The sequence below is a fragment of the Triticum urartu genome, chromosome 4, assembly GCF_003073215.2.
Source record: "Triticum urartu cultivar G1812 chromosome 4, Tu2.1, whole genome shotgun sequence".
Classification (NCBI taxonomy): Eukaryota; Viridiplantae; Streptophyta; class Magnoliopsida; order Poales; family Poaceae; genus Triticum; species Triticum urartu.
This window is the reverse complement of record NC_053025.1, coordinates 239,824,261-239,831,994: the sequence shown is the minus strand read 5'-3', so window position 1 is coordinate 239,831,994 and position 7,734 is coordinate 239,824,261.

Here is a 7,734-nt window from a genome sequence, read left to right as displayed (position 1 = left end):
CACTAATCACGAAGGTAGATGTAGAGGTAGCGTGCCGACCGCGATCACATCAACTTTGGAACCATTTCCCACGCGCATCATCACCTCGTCCTTAGCCAATCTTCTCTTAATCCACAGTCCCTGTTTCGAGTTGCAAATATTAGCAACAAAACCAGTATCAAATACCCAGGTGCTACTGCGAGCATTAGTAAGGTACACATCAATAACATGTATATCACATATACCTTTGTTCACCTTGCCATCCTTCTTATCCGCCAAATACTTGGGGCAGTTCCGCTTCCAGTGACCAGTCTATTTGCAGTAGAACCACTCAGTTTAAGGTTAGGTCCAGACTTGGGTTTCTTCTCTTGAGCAGCAACTTGTTTGCCGTTCTTCTTGAAGTTCCCCTTCTTCTTCCCTTTGCCCTTTTTCTTGAAACCAGTGGTCTTGTTGACCATCAACACTTGATGCTCCTTCTTGATTTCTACCTCCGCAGCCTTTAGCATCGCGAAGAGCTGTAAGTGCATCTAGTGCCACCCCTAGTTGGTTTTGGAGTATTGACGACAAACCTAGTTGAGGGACTAATGTGTCTGTGAGAATTGCAGGATAACACAGGTAGAAGTCCCTCATTGATTCGGTTTTACTACCAGAGATGACCCCTAAAACTTTATGAAGACATTGAAGTCAAAGGTGGTATATGAAGATATTCACATTGAAGACTATGACAAGAGAAGACACGATATGAAGCCTATGGAGCTCGAAGACCTAGATCTTTCGTAGTTCTTTTTCTTTTATGTTGAGTCATAGGAACCACCGTACTGTTAAGTGGGGTCCAAGAGAACCAGTCAGAATGACTAAAGTGATGCCTAAACCAAAAAACCTATGTCTTCGAGTGAAGACTATGAGAGCGAATCTTGTCCAGAGTCGGACAAGTCAGCTTTGCTTGTAGCCCAAGTAAAGTTGCCGTGTGAGTTTGAAATCTGACCGTTGGAACACATGTCAGTTCCTTAGTGACCCAGGGTCATTCCGGACAAATCAGGTCGGGTTGCCAAGTGGCTATAAATAGCCCACCCCCTACAACCATAAACGGTTGGCTGCTCAGATTGAAAGTACGGCTTTTGTCGTTTGAGAGCAACCCACCTCGAAGCCTTTGAGAGAGAATTCCTTGTGAGGATAAAGCCCTAACCACCCAGAGCCAGAGAGAATTGGGCATCACTTAAGTCTTCTTGTCTGTGTGATCTGAAGACTTATTACACTTGAGGATTGTGCATCCTCTAGCCGGTTAGGCGTCGTGTTCTGAGCATCCAAGAGACATTGTGGATTGCCGGTGAACGAAGTCTGTGAAGGTTTGGGAGTCTACCTTGAAGACTTACTAGAGTGATTGGGAAAGGTCTATGTGACCTTAGCTCAAGGAGAATACGGTGAGGACTGGGTGTCCTGAGCTGCGTGTTCAGGACTGGGTGTCCGGGACTGTGTGTCCTAAGGTTTAAATACCTAGCCGCTCCAACCAGACGTACAGTTGTCACAGCAACTGGAACTGGTTCAACAAATCATTGTCTTCAACGAGTCACTGGTTTCATCTTCACTTCACTTTACTTACTGTTCCTCCTTGTGAAGTCATTGTATGTTTGCTCTATCATTTGTCTTCACTGAGTGACTACATGTTCTGTTTGGCTTCACAATATCTTCCTACCTGATCCTTACTACCTAGCTGCTATTAGTCTTTGTGCTTTCACTTCATTGAATACTTGACTATGGTTTGCCTAGTGTAGTCTACCTTCCGCTGCATGGTAATAGGTTTAATTTTATCGTTTGTCTTCAAAACTCCCAAGTTCTGAAGACTTTCATAAAAATTGCCTATTCACCCCCCTCTAGTCGATATAACGCACTTTCAATTGGTATCAGAGCAAGGTGCTCCCTTGTTCTGTGTGATTCGGTTTAACCACCTGGAGTTTTAGCTATGTCGACTGCAGGGATAATTAAAGTCTCCGCTGCGTGCCCCGTCTTCGATGGAACTGAATATCCCTACTAGAAGAATAAGATGCGTATGCATCTTGAAGCCATTGACGTCGACCTATGGTATGTCGTCGAGAACGGCGTTCCCAAGGCTGAAGAAGGTGTCACTGCTGCTGATGTCAAGAAATTCGTTCAACTGGACTCTACTGCCAAGAATATCATCTGTGGTCATCTGACCAAAGGACAGTATGGCCGTGTGAGTGCTTTGAAGACATCCAAGCTAGTCTGGGACTGGCTCTCCAAGGTCAATGAAGGCATCTCAACCCAGAGAGATCAGAGAATCAGTGTCCTTCGCAACCTCTTCAACCGCTTCAAGCGAAATGACAATGAGAATGTCCAGCACACATTTGACCGACTCACTAACATCACAAATGAGCTTCAAGCCCTCGGCGCCACTGAGATTACCAAACACGAAGTCGTCAAGACGCTGCTGAGATCACTTGATAGTTCGTTTGACATCCTGGCCCTGATGATTCAAGAACATCCTGATTTCAAGACACTCGATCCGTCTGACATACTTGAGAGGCTCAACACACATGAGTTTCAGCTTTCGGATAAAAGAGAGATCTACGGTCTAAACTATGGGCGAACTCGTGCCTTGAAGGCAAAAGCTGTCTCCTCATCTGAAGAAGAATCTGACAGCAGTTCTGATGACCCTAAAGACATTGGAAGGGAACTTGCTATGCTTGTCAAGAAGTTCCAAAAATTCACCAAGAAGAAAGGCTTCAGAAAGTCTTCCCGATCAAGTTCAAGGAATGATGAAGCTCCTGCTCATGACTACAAGAAGAAAACATGTCACAAGTGCAAGAAACTTGGCCACTTCATCTCTGAGTGTCCACAATGGGACAATGAGAACAAAAAGAAGAAGAAGAGCAAGGAATATGACTCTGATGATAAGAAGAAGAAGAAGAAATACTCAAAGTCTTCTTCCAAGTCTTCCTCAAAGTCTTCATCACACAAGAGGAGCTCATCTGGCAAGGCACGTGCGTTTGTTGGCAAGGAAATGGACTCAGAGGAGGAGTCTGCTTCTGAGGAGGCAGAGGTGGAGTCTGAGGAGGAATCCGACTCAGGCGTCGCAAGTCTGGCTACAGCATACGTTGCCAAGTCCATCTTCAACACTGAAGACAATGACTTCATCACCGACACCGATGCAAATGACAAGGACTACTCCGCTTCTACCTACTGCTTCATGGCACGCGGTGCCAATGTAAACACACGCGCTACTCACTATCAAACATCTAGTGACGATGACTCTGATTGTGGTTCAAAACCTAGCTACAAAACACTTGCTAAAATTGCAACTGAACAACAGAAAGCTATGGAACATATTCAAAAACTGTTAGACAGAAGCGATGATCTGTTAGGTGCTGAAATGACTTGATCTGAATCCTTAATTGAAGACATAAAAAAATCTTCATGTTAAGTATCAGGAACTTGAAAGTCATCATGAAACTCTCTCAACAACTCATGAAAAGCTTTCCTATGATTATCTTCAAAGGAAGCAAGATCTTGAGAAATTGAGAGCGGTTCATGAAGATCTTCAAACGGAAAACGAGTCACTTCGCGCCAAACAGATCAGTACCGCTCAGGAAGGATTTGAACCACCATGTCTTAAATGCATTGAGCGTGATAATGCTACTTCTGTTGCTGAATGTTCTACTGCTACCGCTGTTGCAATATCTTCAACTGTTGATGCGGTAACTAACCCCTCTGCTGAGGATACCACCGCTATTACTGATGAGAATGCTAGGTTGAAGACATTGCTTGAAACAGGGATGTACAAAAGTCTTAAAGGGCATCAGACGCTATGTGATGTCCTGAAAAAGCAGATTCTGAACCAAAACCCTAGGAAAGAGGGTGTAGGGTTCGTAAGGAAAATGAATGCAGATGGCTCTTACTGGAAACCTGAGCAGTACCCCAAAACCATGTGGGTTGCTGCAAAGGAACCTTCAGCAGATCCATCCAATCTATCTGGCTTCACTTATGCTAACCCCATTATCATTGATGAATCCTTTGATGCAAACTATATATTGTTTAAGAATCAGAATGGTGAAGTGTTTGCCAGGTACATTGGTACTAAATGCAAGAATGGACCGCCTATGAAGAAGATCTGGCTTCCGAAAAGGTGTCTGGAGAGTCTTCCTGTGAATGTCATCATGACACCTCACGTGAAGAAGACAAACCTCAGACCAAAGGCTTCATACGGTCCAAAGGCTTCATACAGACAGAGGACTCACCTGAGTCGCACTAACGCAAATGTTTTGCAGGAAAATCATACTCAGGCATATGAATATGAGAGCGGTTCATCAAACCGCCATATTCATAAGACCAAGAACTATTCTGCTTATTCTTATGAGTACTATTGTCCGCGTGCAAGACTGTTTGCTAAGGCTTCAAAGCCAAAATTCTCAGATGCTGCACTTAGACTTATTGCTTCTAAGCCACCCTTGAAGATGTGGGTGGTTAAGAAGGCTTAACTCTCTTTTGCAGGGAAAGGTCTCTAGCAGAAAACCAAAATCGTCTGACGCTATTGCTGGGGACCTTAAACATCTTGTAGGGCGCAAGATCAAATGCCCAAATGGTCTTACTATGTACTTCGTACCTGAATCGCTTGCTACTCTCCCTATTAGTCCTAACCTGGATCTAAGCTTTCATAACCCACTAGTTCGTCAAATGTTTTTGCTTCACAATGCTCTTGGTGAAGCCTATCCCCCTAACTACACTGTAGGGTATGACACCAGCGTCTTCAGAATGGATTATTGATAGTGGGTGTACAAATCACATGACTGGCAAAAGAAGTCTTCTTATGGACTCAACCTTACGTCCATCCGACAAGAGCCACATCACATTTGCTGACACTGGTAAAAGTAAGGTATTGGGTCTAGGTAGAGTTGCAATCTCAAGGGATCAACACATGGATAAAGTCATGCTTGTTGAATCCCTTGGCTTCAACTTAATGTCAGTCTCAATGCTTTGCGATTTGAACATGATCATAATGTTTGGAAAATATCGTTGCCTTGTACTAATGGAATCTGACAAGTCTCTAGTGTTTAAAGGGTATCGAAAAGATGATTTGTACGTGGTAGATTTCTCAGCAGGGCCACAGCTTGCAGTATGTCTTCTAGCAAAGGCTTCAGAATGCTAGCTCTGGCATCGGAGGCTTGGACATGCTGGCATGAGGAACATCCACACCCTTGCGAAGAAGAAGCATGTCATAGGCATCGAGGGCGTCAAGTTCAAGAAAGACCACTTATGCGGTGCCTGTGAAGCAGGGACGATGACGAGGGCCAAACATCCCTCGAAGACAATCATGACTACTACTCAACCCTTCGAACTACTTCACATGGATCTTTTCGGTCCCACTCATTACTGAACTCTAACTACTACTGCTTGCCTCTATGGCTTCGTTATTGTTGATGATTATTCTAGATATACTTGGGTGCACATAATTCTTTACAAGACTGAAGTGCAGGATGTCTTCAGACGCTTCGCCAATCGAGCTATGAACAATTTTGGCGCCAAGATAAAGCACATCAGAAGTGACAATGGCACTGAATTCAAGAACACTGGCCTTGATACATATCTTGATACCTTGGGCATCACACATGAATTCTCAGCCCCGTACACGCCACAGCAGAATGGCGTCGTCGAACGCAAGAACAGAACACTAATTGAGATGGCCAGAACGATGCTAGATGAATACAAGACCCCAAGAAAATTCTGGCCCAAAGCCATTGATACTGCATGCCATACAATCAATCGTGTTTATCTTCACAAGCTACTGAACAAGACATCTTATGAGCTTCTTACTGGCAAGAAGCCAAATGTCAGTTACTTCAGAGTATTTGGCGCAAGGTGCTGGATCAAATACCCACATCACACCTCAAAATTTGCACCAAAAGCACATGAGGGTTTTATGCTTGGATATGGAAAGGATTCGCACTCCTACAGAGTCTTCAATCTCTTTCATTACAAATTGGTTGAAACAGTGGATGTGCGGTTCGATGAGACCAACGGTTCACAAAGAGAGCAGCTGCCAAATGTGCTAGATGAAGTTCCATCCAGTGAATCAATCAAGCTAATGGGAACTGGAGAAATTATACCTTCTGAAGCTCATCCTGAAGAAGAACTTATCATTTCAGCACCTGATCAACATGAATACAATGCTCAGCCTGAAGACATTTCTTCCAACAACGACAATGAACAGCAACAGCAAAGTCTTCGCCCTGTACATCCTCGCGTTGCCAATGAAGTGCAGATTGAAAGAATAATTGATAGCATCAATGCACCTGGTCCACTCACTCGTTCAAGGGCAACTCAGCTAGCAAATTTCTGTGGGCACTTCGCATTCGTCTCAATATCAGAACCCAAGAAAGTTGAAGAAGCCTTCATGGAACCTGAATGGATTCAAGCTATGCAAGAAGAGCTTCAACAGTTTGAGCTGAATAATGTATGGGAACTGGTTAAGCGTCCTGATCCACGGAAGCACAATATAATAGGCACCAAATGGATATACCGCAACAAGCAAGATGAGCATGGTCAAGTTGTCAGAAACAAAGCTCGTCTCGTTGCTCAAGGATATACTCAAGTGGAAGGCATTGACTTCGATGAAACATTTGCTCCTGTGGCTAGACTTGAAGCCATACGCATACTGCTGGCCTATGCAAATCATCATAACATACTTCTATATCAAATGGATGTGAAGAGTGCCTTTCTCAATGGCAAGATTGAAGAAGAAGTGTATGTTGCACAACCGCCTTGCTTTGAAAATCCAAAACATCCTGACATGGTATACAAGCTCAACAAGGCACTGTATGGCCTCAAACAAGCCCCTAGGGCCTGGTATGACACACTCAAATACTTCCTGAAGAGCAAAGGCTTCATACCTGGTTCCCTAGATCCCACTCTTTTCACGAAGACATATGATGGTGAACTGTTTGTGTGCCACATATATGTGGATGACATTATCTTCGGCTGCACCAATCAGAAGTACAGTGAAGAGTTTGGATATATGATGCAAGAGAAATATCAGATGTCCATGATGGGGGAGCTAAAGTTCTTCCTTGGTCTTCAAATACGACAACAACGAAACGGCATCTTCATATCTCAAGAGAAGTATCTCAAAGATTGCCTGAAGAAGTTTGGTATGCAAGACTGCAAAGGCTTCACAACACCAATGCCAGCCAAACATCATCTGGGTCCTGACGAAAATGGTAAAGAGTTCGATCAAAAGGTATACCGCTCCATGATTGGTTCTTTACTTTATCTATGTGCATCTAGGCCAGATATTATGCTTAGTGTTTGCATGTGTGCTCGATTTCAAGCGGCACCAAAGGAGTCGCATCACTTAGCTGTGAAGCGAATTCTTCGATATTTGGCTCACACCCCAACTCTAGGATTATGGTATCCAAAGGGCTCAGAGTTTGATCTGGTTGGATTCTCGGATGCTGATTATGCTGGTGACAAAGTTGATCGCAAGTCTACATCAGGCACATGTCACTTTCTGGGACGATCACTTGTATGTTGGTCTTCAAAGAAGCAGAACTGTGTATCTCTCTCCACTGCTGAATCTGAATACATTGCTGCTGGATCTTGCTGCGCTCAGCTTCTGTGGATGAAGCAAACACTCAAGGACTATGGCATTCATCTGAAGCAAGTGCCACTTTACTGCGACAACGAAAGCACCGTCAAGATTGCCAACAACCCAGTTCAGCACTCGAAGACAAAGCACATTGAAAT